This window comes from Bombina bombina, chromosome 11, assembly GCF_027579735.1.
Source record: "Bombina bombina isolate aBomBom1 chromosome 11, aBomBom1.pri, whole genome shotgun sequence".
Taxonomy (NCBI): Eukaryota; Metazoa; Chordata; class Amphibia; order Anura; family Bombinatoridae; genus Bombina; species Bombina bombina.
In genome coordinates, this window is record NC_069509.1 from 30,937,323 (window position 1) to 30,950,377 (window position 13,055).

At 35.5% G+C, this 13,055-nt stretch overlaps 1 protein-coding gene across 1 annotated transcript in view; it reads left to right on the forward strand.

Moving 5' to 3' along the window:
• The first annotated feature begins 4,068 nt into the window (after positions 1-4,068).
• LOC128642479 (perforin-1-like) overlaps positions 4,069-13,055 on the forward strand; it is a 55,606-nt gene continuing 46,619 nt past the window's right edge. Inside the window, exon 1 of the mRNA XM_053695258.1 lies at positions 4,069-4,173. The gene's annotated coding sequence lies outside the window, so the exon portion shown is untranslated. The remainder of the gene's footprint in view (positions 4,174-13,055) is intronic.

Consider the following 13,055-nt stretch of genomic DNA (forward strand, 5'->3'; position numbering starts at 1 on the left):
CTTTCTTTGCTTCCTATGCTTTTTGTATTAAAGGGACACTAAACCCACAATCTTTATTTCATGATTCAGGTAGGGAAAACAATTTTAAACAACATTCCAATTGACTTCTATTATCTAATTTGCTTCATTCTTTAGATATCTTTGTTGAAGAAAAAGCCATGCACATGGGTGAGCCAATCACACGAGGCATCTATGTGCAGCCACCTATCCGAAGCTACTGAGCCCATCTAGATATGCTTTTCAGCAAAGGATATCAAGAGAATGAAGCACATTAGATAATAGAAGTAAATTAGAAAGTTGTTTAAAATTGCTTGCTCTTAATAAATCATGAAAGAAAGAAAAAAATTGGGTTTCATGTCCCTTTAAACCTGCCTCATAGCCTTTTTGTTGGAACTTCTGTTCTAATACCTGGGATTCATCCTCAAAATCTCGATGTACAATTCCTACAGATTCTGAGGAATTGTCCAAGAAATATATTAGTTTTCCATTTTGGAAAATGTCCACTATTCGCGTTTAAGAAGCCATTACTATCTGCTGTTAGTTTCCTAAAAATGTTCTTAGTAGTGTTGTCTACAAATAACAAGTCCAGGAACTCTATTTCCTCTTTATCTACCTTTCCAGTAAATTCAAGATTAAATTCATTATCATTGATATACTTCATAAAAATCATTGCACATTCATCCTCACCCTTCCAAATGATCAGAATATCATCTATGTATCTATGGTACATGATGACATTCTTTTCAAAAGGATTATTCTTCCATATATACTCCTCCTCAAAGGCTGCCCTTTAAATATTGGCATATGAGGGGGCCATGGAGGTCCCCTTGGCTGTCCCTTGCACTTGCTGGTAATATTTGTCCTCAAACGAGAAGTAGTAATGGGTTGGAATGATCTCTATTCCCCTAGCTAAAAAGTCTACTTGCTTATATGGTAATATGCTATGCTGGGAAAATAATTCTTTGAATGCCTTTACCCCCTGAACATGTAGGATACTTGTATACAGCGATGATACATCACATTATATCAATTTAAAGTCCTCTTCTCAGTTAAAGGGACAGTATAGACAAAATTAAACTTCCATTATTCAGACAGAACTTGTAATTTTAATCAACTTTCCAATGTACTTTTATCATCAAATTTACTTTGTTCTCTTGGTATTCTTATTTGAAACAAAACCTAGGTAGACTCATATGTTAATTTCTAAGCCCTTGAGGGATGCCTCTTATCAAATGTTTTTTAAATTCCTTTTCACAACAAGATACTGATAAGTTCATGTGGGTCATATAGATAACACTGTTAATGCACAGGGGGTTATTTAAGAGTTTAAACAAGACAGAACTAAATGCAAGTCAATAGATAATAAACAGTCACAGTCATGTGATCAGGGGGCAGTCTGCAGAGGCTTAGATACAAGGTAATCACAGAGGTAAAAAGTGTATTAATATAACTGTGCTGGTTATGCAAAACTGGGGAATGGGTAATAAAGGGATTATCTATCTTTTTAAACAGTAAAAATTCTATTGTAGACTGTCCCTTTTAATCCTTCAAATATCTTAATGGTCTCTGTTGTATCTTTCAAATATGATCTAGTGGTTTTCACAGTAGGTTGCATGAACCAATCTAGATAGCATGATAGGTTGCAAGTCAATGACCCCTTTCCGGAAATTATGGGCCTCCCTGGTGGACTAATCATGTTCTTGTGCACCTTTGGTAGATGGTAAGAGGTGTGCAAGGACAGGACACAAGTAAAAAATTGGATTCTTCTGTACTTAAAATACCATCTTCCCTACCTTTAGATACTAGTTGATTAAGTTCTACATTGAATATCAAAATGGGGTCCTTTCAAGTATCATATATGTATCATCACAATCCAATCATCTATATGCCTCTTGTAGGTATGTGTCTCTATCTTGGATTACGATCCCTCCACCTTTATCCGCCTGCCTGGTGACTATATCAGTGTCATTTTTCAGGGTGTTTCTAGTGGACATAACAAACAAAACACTTTTTAATCCAGCCCTTATCACGGTGGGGAGAAGAACAGTATGATGTAACGATTATTGTGGGTAGGGTCTGGGTTTAGCACCACACAGATGAACTACAGTAACCAGATAGCAAAAGTAGGGATAAGGCAGCAATTCATTCAGTTATAAGTCAGCTTAAAGGGACATTACAGTCAAAATTTAAATGCACATAGATGAATTGCATCTTTGAATAGAAACATATTTGCAATATACATATATTAGCAAAAATGCTTCTAGTGAACATTATCATTGTTTAAAGGGACACTGTACCCACATTTTTTCTTTTGTGATTCAGATAGAGCATAAAATGTTAAGCAACTTTCTAATTTACTCCTATTATCAATTTTTCTTCGTTCTCTTGCTATCTTTATTTGAAAAAGAAGGCATCTAAGCTTTTTTCTTCGTTCAGAACTCTGGACAGCACTTTTTAATTGGTGGATGAATTTATCCACCAATCAGCAAAGACAACCCAGGTTGTTCACCAAAAATGGGCCGGCATCTAAACTTACATTTTTGCATTTCAAATAAAGATACCAAGAGAATAAAGAACATTTGATAATAGGAGTAAATTAGAAAGTTGCTTAAAATTTTATGCTCTATCTGAATCACGAAAAAAAAAAAAAATTAGGTACAGTGTCCCTTTAAGTGTTAACATTTTTTTCTGCATGTGCATGTGAAGTATTGCTAGATATTCACAGTGCCCCAGCATTTTAAATACTGCAGCTGCTCAGATCACCAGTGGGGCTTTTTTTTCATGTTAGCAATTAACAAATTGAGTCATTACCAACTGCTACAAGCACCTTAGGCTCTCTAAGCAAGTGCTGTGTTTAAAATGCTGGTGCACGTAGTATACTTAAATACACATTTGAAACAGCTATAGCTTTTATAAGAAGCATTTTTGCTAATACATGTATATTACACAAATGCTTCTATTCAAAACTGAACTGCATCCACATGGATTCTAATTTTGGCTGGAATGTCCCTTTAATGAAATAAGTAACCAATAGGCCATATAAAAAAGTTCTCAGTAATGACTCTGAGCTGGAGATATTACATATATAGTTATCACCACTCCAGGTCAGAGAGTTATGACTAGTTATTGCCACTGCAACCATGCCAGATATGACCAACTATGGCTTGTAGCCCAACCAATCACATTTCCCATATGAAGACATTGGCCCCCATTTATGGAACTGCCTAACTGCTCTGGGGGCCGTTTTGGTGCAGACTCACCCATTCCAATCGGCAACCGATAATAATAGTGGGCTATCTATTGTATGGCAGATTAGTTTTTTTTATGCTTTGTTTTTCCGTTTTTCTAACCCATAGGAAGAGCAATATTTGAATTGGACGCAATATAACAGCGAAATAATAAAATAACAAACACAAGTAAACGGTAAGAGGCAGACATGTTCATGTGAGCCTGCAACTGAAAGCAGCGGTAATGCGTTACGAACGTCAGGGTGCAGTCCCTTTTAGATAACTATGCTTTACGCAAATAAGAAATATCAGTATTTCAGTCTGACTCTAAAAGCTATTACAGTCCCAAAATACCAGGCCATTCTCCTCTAAACAAGGCAAAGCATCCAACCCCAGAGGAACTTTGGAGCTTCTATGGTCCCATCAGTAAGGTGCAGCTGCATCTATGTGGCCATGTGACCAATGAGTCCATGTTTGTTTTCCCCTTATTACTCTTGGGATCACCATAGTACCCATACACATCATGGACGCCTATCAGATATCTCCATAAAAATATGAGTTAACATTTTATTTGACTGAATCTATGTATTTATATTTTATTTGCATTTCCCTGAACCATTAAACAATCAAATCTACTTTCTTTATATATAGTTAATCTACAGATATGGCTTTAGTTATCAGTTCTGTTACATATTTATTACTACAAAATTAAAGTGTCATACTGTGATGTTACATAACTTGACACCATCTAAATAACTGTCATTAATGTGTCAAATTGCCAGAAATACTGTCAGTTCCTCCTGACTGTTTTTAGATACTTCCTTAAACATGTTTTCAGATGCTTCCTTAGATACATATATAATGTGTGCATTATAGCCCAAATTTCAGTAACCGGCCTGAATCCTAAACTCTCAGACACTTGCTACAAACAAAGAAGGAGACAGAGGTGAGTAGAACATTTCTCTGTCACAATATGTATTGCTTTGTTTAGAGACAGTAAAGTCAAATTAAGTTTTATGATTCATACAGAAATGCAATTTATAAATACGCTCCTGAGCTTACCTAGGTTTAAGCCACCATAAAGGATGCCAAGAGAACAAAATTGATAATAGACATAAACTGGAAAGTTGTATAAAATTACAGTGAATCATAAAAGTTTAATTTTTAGTTTTACATCCCTATAACTGTAAATTTAAAGTGATGGTAAAAAAAAAATCTAATAATTTTCTACAGAAAAGCACCATTAAAGTATATTGAGATTTTTTGTAGATAAATCAGTTGATTAATTTTCTTAGAGGAATCTAATTGACCCCATATTTGGTTAGGGTTAGTAAAGCAAATACTACAGTCTCTAAATCTAGGGAATTTACATCTGTAACGTGTCTTGTTTATTCAACCTATGATTTAATGTAGGTTAACTAAACATCCGTATAATTCATGGGTTTACTGTACAGGACAGCAATACTAGTATGTCAGTGGGTCAGAACCAGGGTCGGAACTGCTATAGGTGCAGCAAGTGCAGTGGCACCAGGACACAAGTGCTGGGGACCCATAGCAGCCAGTTTATGTATAGGCATGTACAGAATGTGCAGGTTGTAAGTCTTTCTATCTGTTATCTATCTATCTGTTTGTCTGGCGGTCTGTCTGTCTATCTATCTATCTTTCGCTACCTATCTATCATCTATCTGTCATCTATCTTTCTATCTATCTATCTATCTATCTATCTATCTATCTATCTATCTATCATCTATCAATCTATAATCTCTCTGTCTATCTATCTATCTATCTATCTATCTCTCTATCCTCTATCTTTCTTTATCTATCTATCTATCTATCTATCTATCTATCTATCTTTATCTATCTATCTATCTATCTATCTATCTATCTATCTATCTGTCTGTCTATCTATCTGTCTATCTATCTATCTATCTATCTATCTATCTATCTATCTATCTATCTATTTATCTATCTTTCTGTCTGTTTGTCTGTCTATCTATTTATCTATCTATCTATCTATCTATCTATCTATCTATCTATCTATCTATCTATCTATCATCTAACAATCAATCTATCTATCATCTATTATCTATCATCTATCTATCTATCTATCTATCTATCTATCTGGGAGAAAGGAGGAGAAGCAACGATGACACTACATATGTTGTTGCCTAAATTAATCTGTCTGGAAGTCCAATATTACTATTCATAATGATAGGACTATAACATGATATTGTGATAGGCGGGTGCTGTACAAAATGAGAAAATGTTTGCACAAGGAACCAGTGGACTACTGGGGAGTGTGTACGTATATAGCACTCAACAACGTTTGACAGTAATAAGCACACTATCATTCATGGGAGATTATAATGTTGTAAACGTCCGGAGTAAAGGGGTTAACACTTAACTTTTATTCGATATATATGATAACAGAAATAGTAACATAAAAACACAAAGGCATTTACTCCTATACTTCTAAATGGTATTTACTGTGGCCAAGTGGGGGGTGAGTCCGGGTCACGGATTAACTATGTATGAGAATAGCACTGTGAAAATCACTACTAATAGGAACGACTGTCTAAGAGTCCCATATGTAAAGTGGCCACACCTGCTACTGGTTGTGGCACTAACAGATTATGTCCCACCGTGAGGAGTGAATGCCATATAGTATCAAGATGTACTGTCAAAATAAGCTATGTAATGGTGGATATATATGGGAGCAAATACTAGCGGTATAGCCGTACCGCACAATTTGTAATCTCGCTGATTGTGCTCACGCCTGTGAAGTTATTTATTAGTCAGCACAGATTGGCTAAAATGCAAGTCTGACAAAAGAACTGAAATAAGGAGGCAGTCTACAGAGGCTTAGATAAAAGGTAATCACAGAGGTAAAAAGTATATTAATATAATCGTGTTGGTTATGCAAAACTGGGGAATGGGTAATAAAGGGATTATCTCTCTTTTTAAACAATACAAATTCTGGAGTAGACTGTCCCTTTATAGTGATGTCCCGAACTGTTCGCTGGAGAACAGTTCCCGGTGAACATAGCTTGTTCGCGTTCACCGCTGCGGGCGAACATATGCGATGTTCGATCCGCCCCCTATTCGTCATCATTGAGTAAACTTTGACCCTGTATCTCACAGTCTGCAGACACATTACAGCCAATCAGCAGCAGACACTCCCTCCCAGACCCTCCCAGCTCCCGGGCAGCAGCCATTTTAGAATCATTGTGATCCTGCATTCTTAGTGAGAGGAGCTATAGTGTAGCTGCTGCTGATTTTATAGGGAAATTGATAGCTAGGCTATTGTATTTAGTGTCCACTACAGCCCTGAAGGACTCATCTGATATCTGCTGTAAGGACATCACCCCAAAAAGCCCTTTTTAGGGCTACATCAGTGGGGTTTTTTTTTCAGTTTTTTTCTTCTTCTTTGTAATCTAATAGCAGTGCCAGCCTGGCACTGCCAGCCTGTGTGTCCAGGCTCACAACTGTGCCTACTTGCTCATTGCCACCAGTCATATTTGTTGTAACATTAGTGTAAATTTAAAAAAACTTTTTTTACATTAGTCTGCTAGTGTAATTTAATTGCACGTGTGTGCCAGGCCCACTTGCCAACTAGTGCCACCACTAATATTTGTTATAACAGTAGTTATAACAGTATATTTAAAAAAATAACTTTTTTGACTGTGAGACATCAGTCTGCTAGTGTAATCTTATTGCAGTGTGTGCCAGGCCCACTTGCCAAGTTAGTGGCACCGCTCATATTTGTTGTAACATTAGTGTAAATTTAAAAAAAAAAAAAACTTTTACATTAGTCTGCTAGTGTAATGTAATTTCAGTTGCCAGGCCAGCCTGCCACTGCCAGCCAGCCTGTGTGTCAGGCTTACAATATATATTGTGCCTACTTGCTTAGTGCCACCAGTCATATCTGGTGTAACATTAGTGTAAATTTAAAAAAATGGCTTAAAACCAGACTCTGCATCAACTATGTAATTTTCCATGGGAGTTTTGCCATGGATCCCCCTCCGGCATGCCACAGTTCAGGTGTTAGTCCCCTTGAAACAACTTTTCCATCACTATTGTGGCCAGAAAGAGTCCTTGTGGGTTTTAAAGTTCGCCTGCCTATTGAAGTCAATGGTGGTTCACCCGGTTCGCCGGTTCGCGAACAGTAGCGGAAGTTCGAGTCCGCCGAAATTTTTAGGTTCGTGACATCACTATCCCTTTAAGCTAAAACCCTATCTGACCTCTTTTTAAAATGACCTTATGCCACCCCTGGTACGGAACTGCACAACTTGACTTCTTTTACTACATATAATATTGTGGTTTGTCACACACATTCTTATAGAAATCTTTATCTAATGCTTTATTTCCCTAAACATTCACTATTTAAGCCAGTGGAGATTTTTGTAGATAAAGGATTTGATAAATGTTTATAAATCACTGCGATGAATCATATTTTATTCTTTAATGATAATGAAATGTTGTTTCCTATAGAGTGAAGATATTATTTCTTCTAATGTGCAGTTTTCTTGTTAAAAAAGGTGCTGACATGTTTGTATACATAATACAGATAAAGAATACTCATCTTTCCAAAACTGTGCAATGTTTAAGTAAATAACACAAAACTGTAATCTATATTCAGTATCAGATCTTTGAATTTAAAGGGACAGTCTACTCCAAAATTGTTATGGTTTAAAACACGGTTATATTAATATACTTTTTACCTTTGTGATTACCTTGTTTCTAAGCCTGTGCAGACTGCCCCTTTATCTCAGATCTTTTGACATACTTGCATTTTAGCCAATCAGTGCTGACTCATAAATAACTCCACGTGAGTGAGCACAATGTTATCTATATGGCATACATGAGTTACCACTGTAAAAAACTGTCAAACTACACTGAGATTAGAGGCAGTTCAAGCACTTAGAAGTTAGCATATGAGCCCCTACCTAGGTTTAGCTTTCAACAAAGAAAACCAAGAGCAATGTAAATTTGATGATAAAAGTAAATTAGAAAGTTGTTTAAAATTTCTTCCCTATCTAAATGATGAATTTTTTATTTTAATTAGACTGTTCCTTTAAGGGACATTTCAGCCTAAATTGGAATCCCCCATGCTTTATTGTCTTGGTATACTTTGTTGAAGGAGCAGTAATGCACTACTGGGTGACTGGGAGCTAGCTGAACGCCAATGAAAAGAGGTAGATACGTGGAACCACCAATCAGCAGCTTCTGAGCCTACCTAGGTATATTTTTCAACATAGTATGCAAAGAGAAAAAAAAATTAGATAAGAGAAATAAATTGGAAATGTATTCACAATTACATGCTCTATCTGAATCATGAAAAAAAATGGGATTCATGTCCCTTTAAAGATGCTAGTATTTTAAACACAGCACTTGGTCAGAAGGCCTAAGGTGCTTGTATCATCTGGTAGTGAACCAATTTTCATCATGATCACATTAATATAAGCTCCACTGGTTCTCTGAGCAGCTGCAATATTTAAAATGGTGGTGCCCTGAGAATATCTAGGTATGCTTTACATGCACATGCAGAGAAAAATAACACTAACATAGTGATACCTTTTACTAGAAGCATTTTTCCCAATATATGTATATTTTAAATATGTTTCTATCCAAAGATGTGATTCATCTATGTGCCTTTCAATTTTGGCCAGAATGTCCTTTTAACATAGTGACAGTATCATGTTTACTTCATTTATATTCACTGTTATTCACTATAATATTGTACTAAGTTTGAATACTCACTATGCGGAATAGCTTCCTTTCTTAGGTTCAAGAATGTGCCCATTTAAGCAATGGGTAGCTTGTTATTTTTTTAAAAAAAGTAAATTATTTTATATCTGTTAAACAGCATCTTCTTTTCTCTTTCCCATTCATCTGTGACAAATACATGCTAGCGGTAGTACTCTAAGCAGGCAGCGATTAAAGGGCCATAATACCCAAATGTTTAAACACTTGAAAGTGATGCAGCACAGCTGTAAAAAGCTGACTAGAAAATATCTCCTGAACATCTCTATGTAAAAAAGAAAGATATTTTACCTCAAAAGTTCCTCAGTAGCCACCTCCCATTGTAAAGGATTTCTAAGCAGCAAATCAGTATGTCTGTCCTGGGACAGCTGAAAGCATGAGCCTCGTGCACTCTCATCTTATTTCACCAATCAGGTAAAGGAAGTTTGCTATGAAATCTCATGAGAGTTAAGTCAAATCTCATGAGATCACAGTAAGAGTTCATGACCTCAGCACTGCTGATGCTGATTGGCTGCTGTTCATTTCTTCATTTTTTTTTTTTTTTTTAACCTGCAGCTGGGAGCAGGTGAAGTATAACTTTTTACACAGCACTTACTCTGCTGAGCTGAGGAGATTTTGAGGTAAAATATCTTCCTTTTTTACATAGAGATGCTCAGGTGATATTTTCCTGTCAGCTTTTTACAGTTATACTGCATCAGTTTCAAGTGATTTAGCATATGAGTATTATGTCCCTTTAAGTAAAGATGTTCGGGGCGTATGTATAAATGCCCTGTGCACAGTAAAAGCAAACTTTGTTTACTAAAAGCATTTTTGTAATAAATTTTTCTATATTCAAAATTAAAATATATATATACTGTATATATATACATACACACATATATATTTCAATTTTAAGTTTTATATCCCTTTAACAACATACATAGTTTAGTATTTTAGCTAAAATGGGATGGTGTTTGCTAAACATATTGGACACCAATTTATTCCAGTAACATCATGTCATATTTGCACTTAGCTGAGTAATACCAGCACACGTAAATATGCGCTGGTATTACAAGAGATGCACAATTCAAACAGGACCTCGAATTTGCATTGCACGGAAGCATTGCGCTCACAAGAGCGCACTTCTATAGTCTCCAATGGGAGCCTCTTTCTCATGCCATCAGACACGTTAAGAGAACTAGCGTAGAGAAGAGGGTAAGTTGCCCAGCATTGGGCAGCAAATATAAATATATATGTTTGCTTATATAGTTATTTATTTATTTATGTGTTAATGTGTATATACACATATGAACACATAAATATATATGTATATAAGCATATAAATATATTTTTACTGGGAACACACAGTTCCCATAGAATGCAATGTAAAGGCACTTTTCAGTGCCATTTTTTTTCTAACACCCCACACCCATCACTTTTAACCCGTAAAAACTGCCTAGTTCAGTAGTTTTTTATAAAAAAAAATGCTACTTTTTTTCCTAAAAAACTAAAAGACCTTTTTGTTGGGGAGCATTTGGGGCACTTTTACAAAATGATAAATGAAGTGTAAAAGTAAGTGACAGCACTAGTGAGCACAGGTCTATAGGACTATAAAATACCACAAATATAGGTGGGATTTGAAATATATATATAAATGTAATAAATGTATTGGTTGAAAAATGAGACTAAAACAAATTAGGTTAAAAATAAAAATCAATCTTTTACTATTGAATAAGTATCTCTTTAAAACACACAAGGGACGTCTCCCTTAAAATACAATACAATATAATACAATAAAATGCCTACTAAATAAGAATAGTGGACACCATATGTAGATTATAATCGATAAGATGATGGTGTCAAAACGCCAATAATATACAAAAAAGCCAGCAAGAGTCATAATTATAATCAAGTGTTCGTTTTGGCTGGACTTGAGTACAATCTGATATACATAAATGTTGTAAATAAAGTACCTTATATGTATAGTTTCTTCTTTAAGTGACATATAGTACCTTGTACTATTCTTCAATAGATGGTAGTGAAGTTCTGCAAATACCTCAAATTTTGGGTCAGCTTGTATCACTGCCTCCAAGCGGGTAATCCCGGTGATTTGTAGGTCTCTTAGTTTGGTGCGGTCACGGGATGAGCCGTTTTGCATCCTGATGAAAGGCTGATCGCATTAAAACAAATGACAACAATTTGAAACAATAATGTTAAAGGCAGTTTTCAGTAGTGAATAACACTAGTAGTGGTGCGATCGTTCTTGATCCAACTACTGAACGATACTGGTTAAATGCTCAGTGCAAAGTTTGTGGTAAAAAACTTCTGTTCACATACAGCTAGTATTGTTCTAGTTTAGAACTTGCTGTACTTATAAACACATTCACAGATCGGACTTTTTCACAGAGCAAAGCAAAGTGTGGTCCTGGTCAACGCGTTTCGCCACTAAGGGGCTTTATCAAGACGTATGTGAAACTGTCCTACCTGTGTTCATGTGAGCCATATTGATAACATTGTGCTCTCTCCCATGAAGTTGTGCATAACACAGCACTAACTGACTAAAATGCACGTCAATAGATAATAAATAAAAAGTCATGTGATCAGGGGCAGTCTGCAGAGGCTTAGATACAAGGTAATCACAGAGGTAAAAAGTATATTAATATAACTGTGTTGGTTATGCAAAACTGGGGAATGGTAAATAAAGGAATTATCTATCTTTTTAAACAATAACATTTTTAGAGTTGACAGTCCCTTTTAGGGGCAGTGGTATCAACAAGTCTTGGCTCAGATTGAGCAGCAATTTTAAGAGACTTTTCAATTTGTTCTGTTAGCAAATTTACTTTGTTCTTTTGATGTCAATTGTTGAAAAGCATACCTAGAAAGACTGTTGGGAGCTTGCTTCTGATTGTTAGCTGCAGACATATGCTACCTGTCATTGGCTTGCCAGATGTACCCAGCTGTCTCTCAGTAGTGCATTGCTGCTCTGGAGCTGATTTAACTATTAATAATGCGTCTGTTTTTTTCTGTAAATATTTTACATTCCAATGTTCTTCAATGTGAAGAAAATTTTCTTTGTATTTTTAAATATATTTTCCTATATATACCAGTATATATCTATACCAGTATATATACATAAAGATATATAGGTATAGATATATATTGTACAACAAAATAATAATTTACATATATTTATATTTAAAAATAATATTTTCTTCACAGAGAAGAACATTGGAATGTAAAAAATGCATGACTGCCTTCGGATTTAGAGCTGTAGGTCTTACACGGTGTAGGGTTAGTGAGCGAGCAATAAGTGTTAAGCTTTTTTCTTCAGTGCACTCCATTGAAGTCTATGAGGAGAAGAAATTAACGTGGTCACGATAACCGAAGTCCTGAACTTATCACTCGTCAGATTTAGCTCGCGTGCAAACAATTTCCTTTAAACCTGTAATACGAGCGCTAACCCGCCTGCGTTTACTTTCATCAGTGTTTGACCACGAGCCCTCTGTGCACATCTAATGACAAACAAAATGGTGATTTCGGTGGTTTAGCATTTGCATCTCAGGCTGAAGGGTCTGTAGTGTGAACTGATCCATTTTAATAGTGTGTAGAGATAGTAATAGGTAACATGGTACAATTAACCTCTTGTGACCCAAAACCATAGATTTATGTGTGTGTGTCTCTTTAGGGATCTGATCAAGAGCATTATGGGTAGAGTGGGCATTTGTGTTATGGATTTGACTCATTTTCATTAGTATAAAAGTGCTTATTATACATTTTTTAACATTGATTAAATAATGAGGTAGCTTTTGTATCTGTTTGGTAACGTTACTTCCTAATATTATACAATATGGTGGTGATAACCTCAGTGTGTTTTGCAAATGTGCAAAAATAATGTTACATTCTAAATACTTTTTTTAAAGAGTTCTAGTGGTTCATCAAGTTATTTTAGCCGTGGAATTTGATAAGTAAACATTGGCCCTGTAATGTTTCCTTAAAGGGACAGTAAATTAAACTTTCATGATTCAAATAGACCATTTTACTTCTAGAATTGAATTTGCTTCATTCTCTTGGTATCTTTTGTTGAAA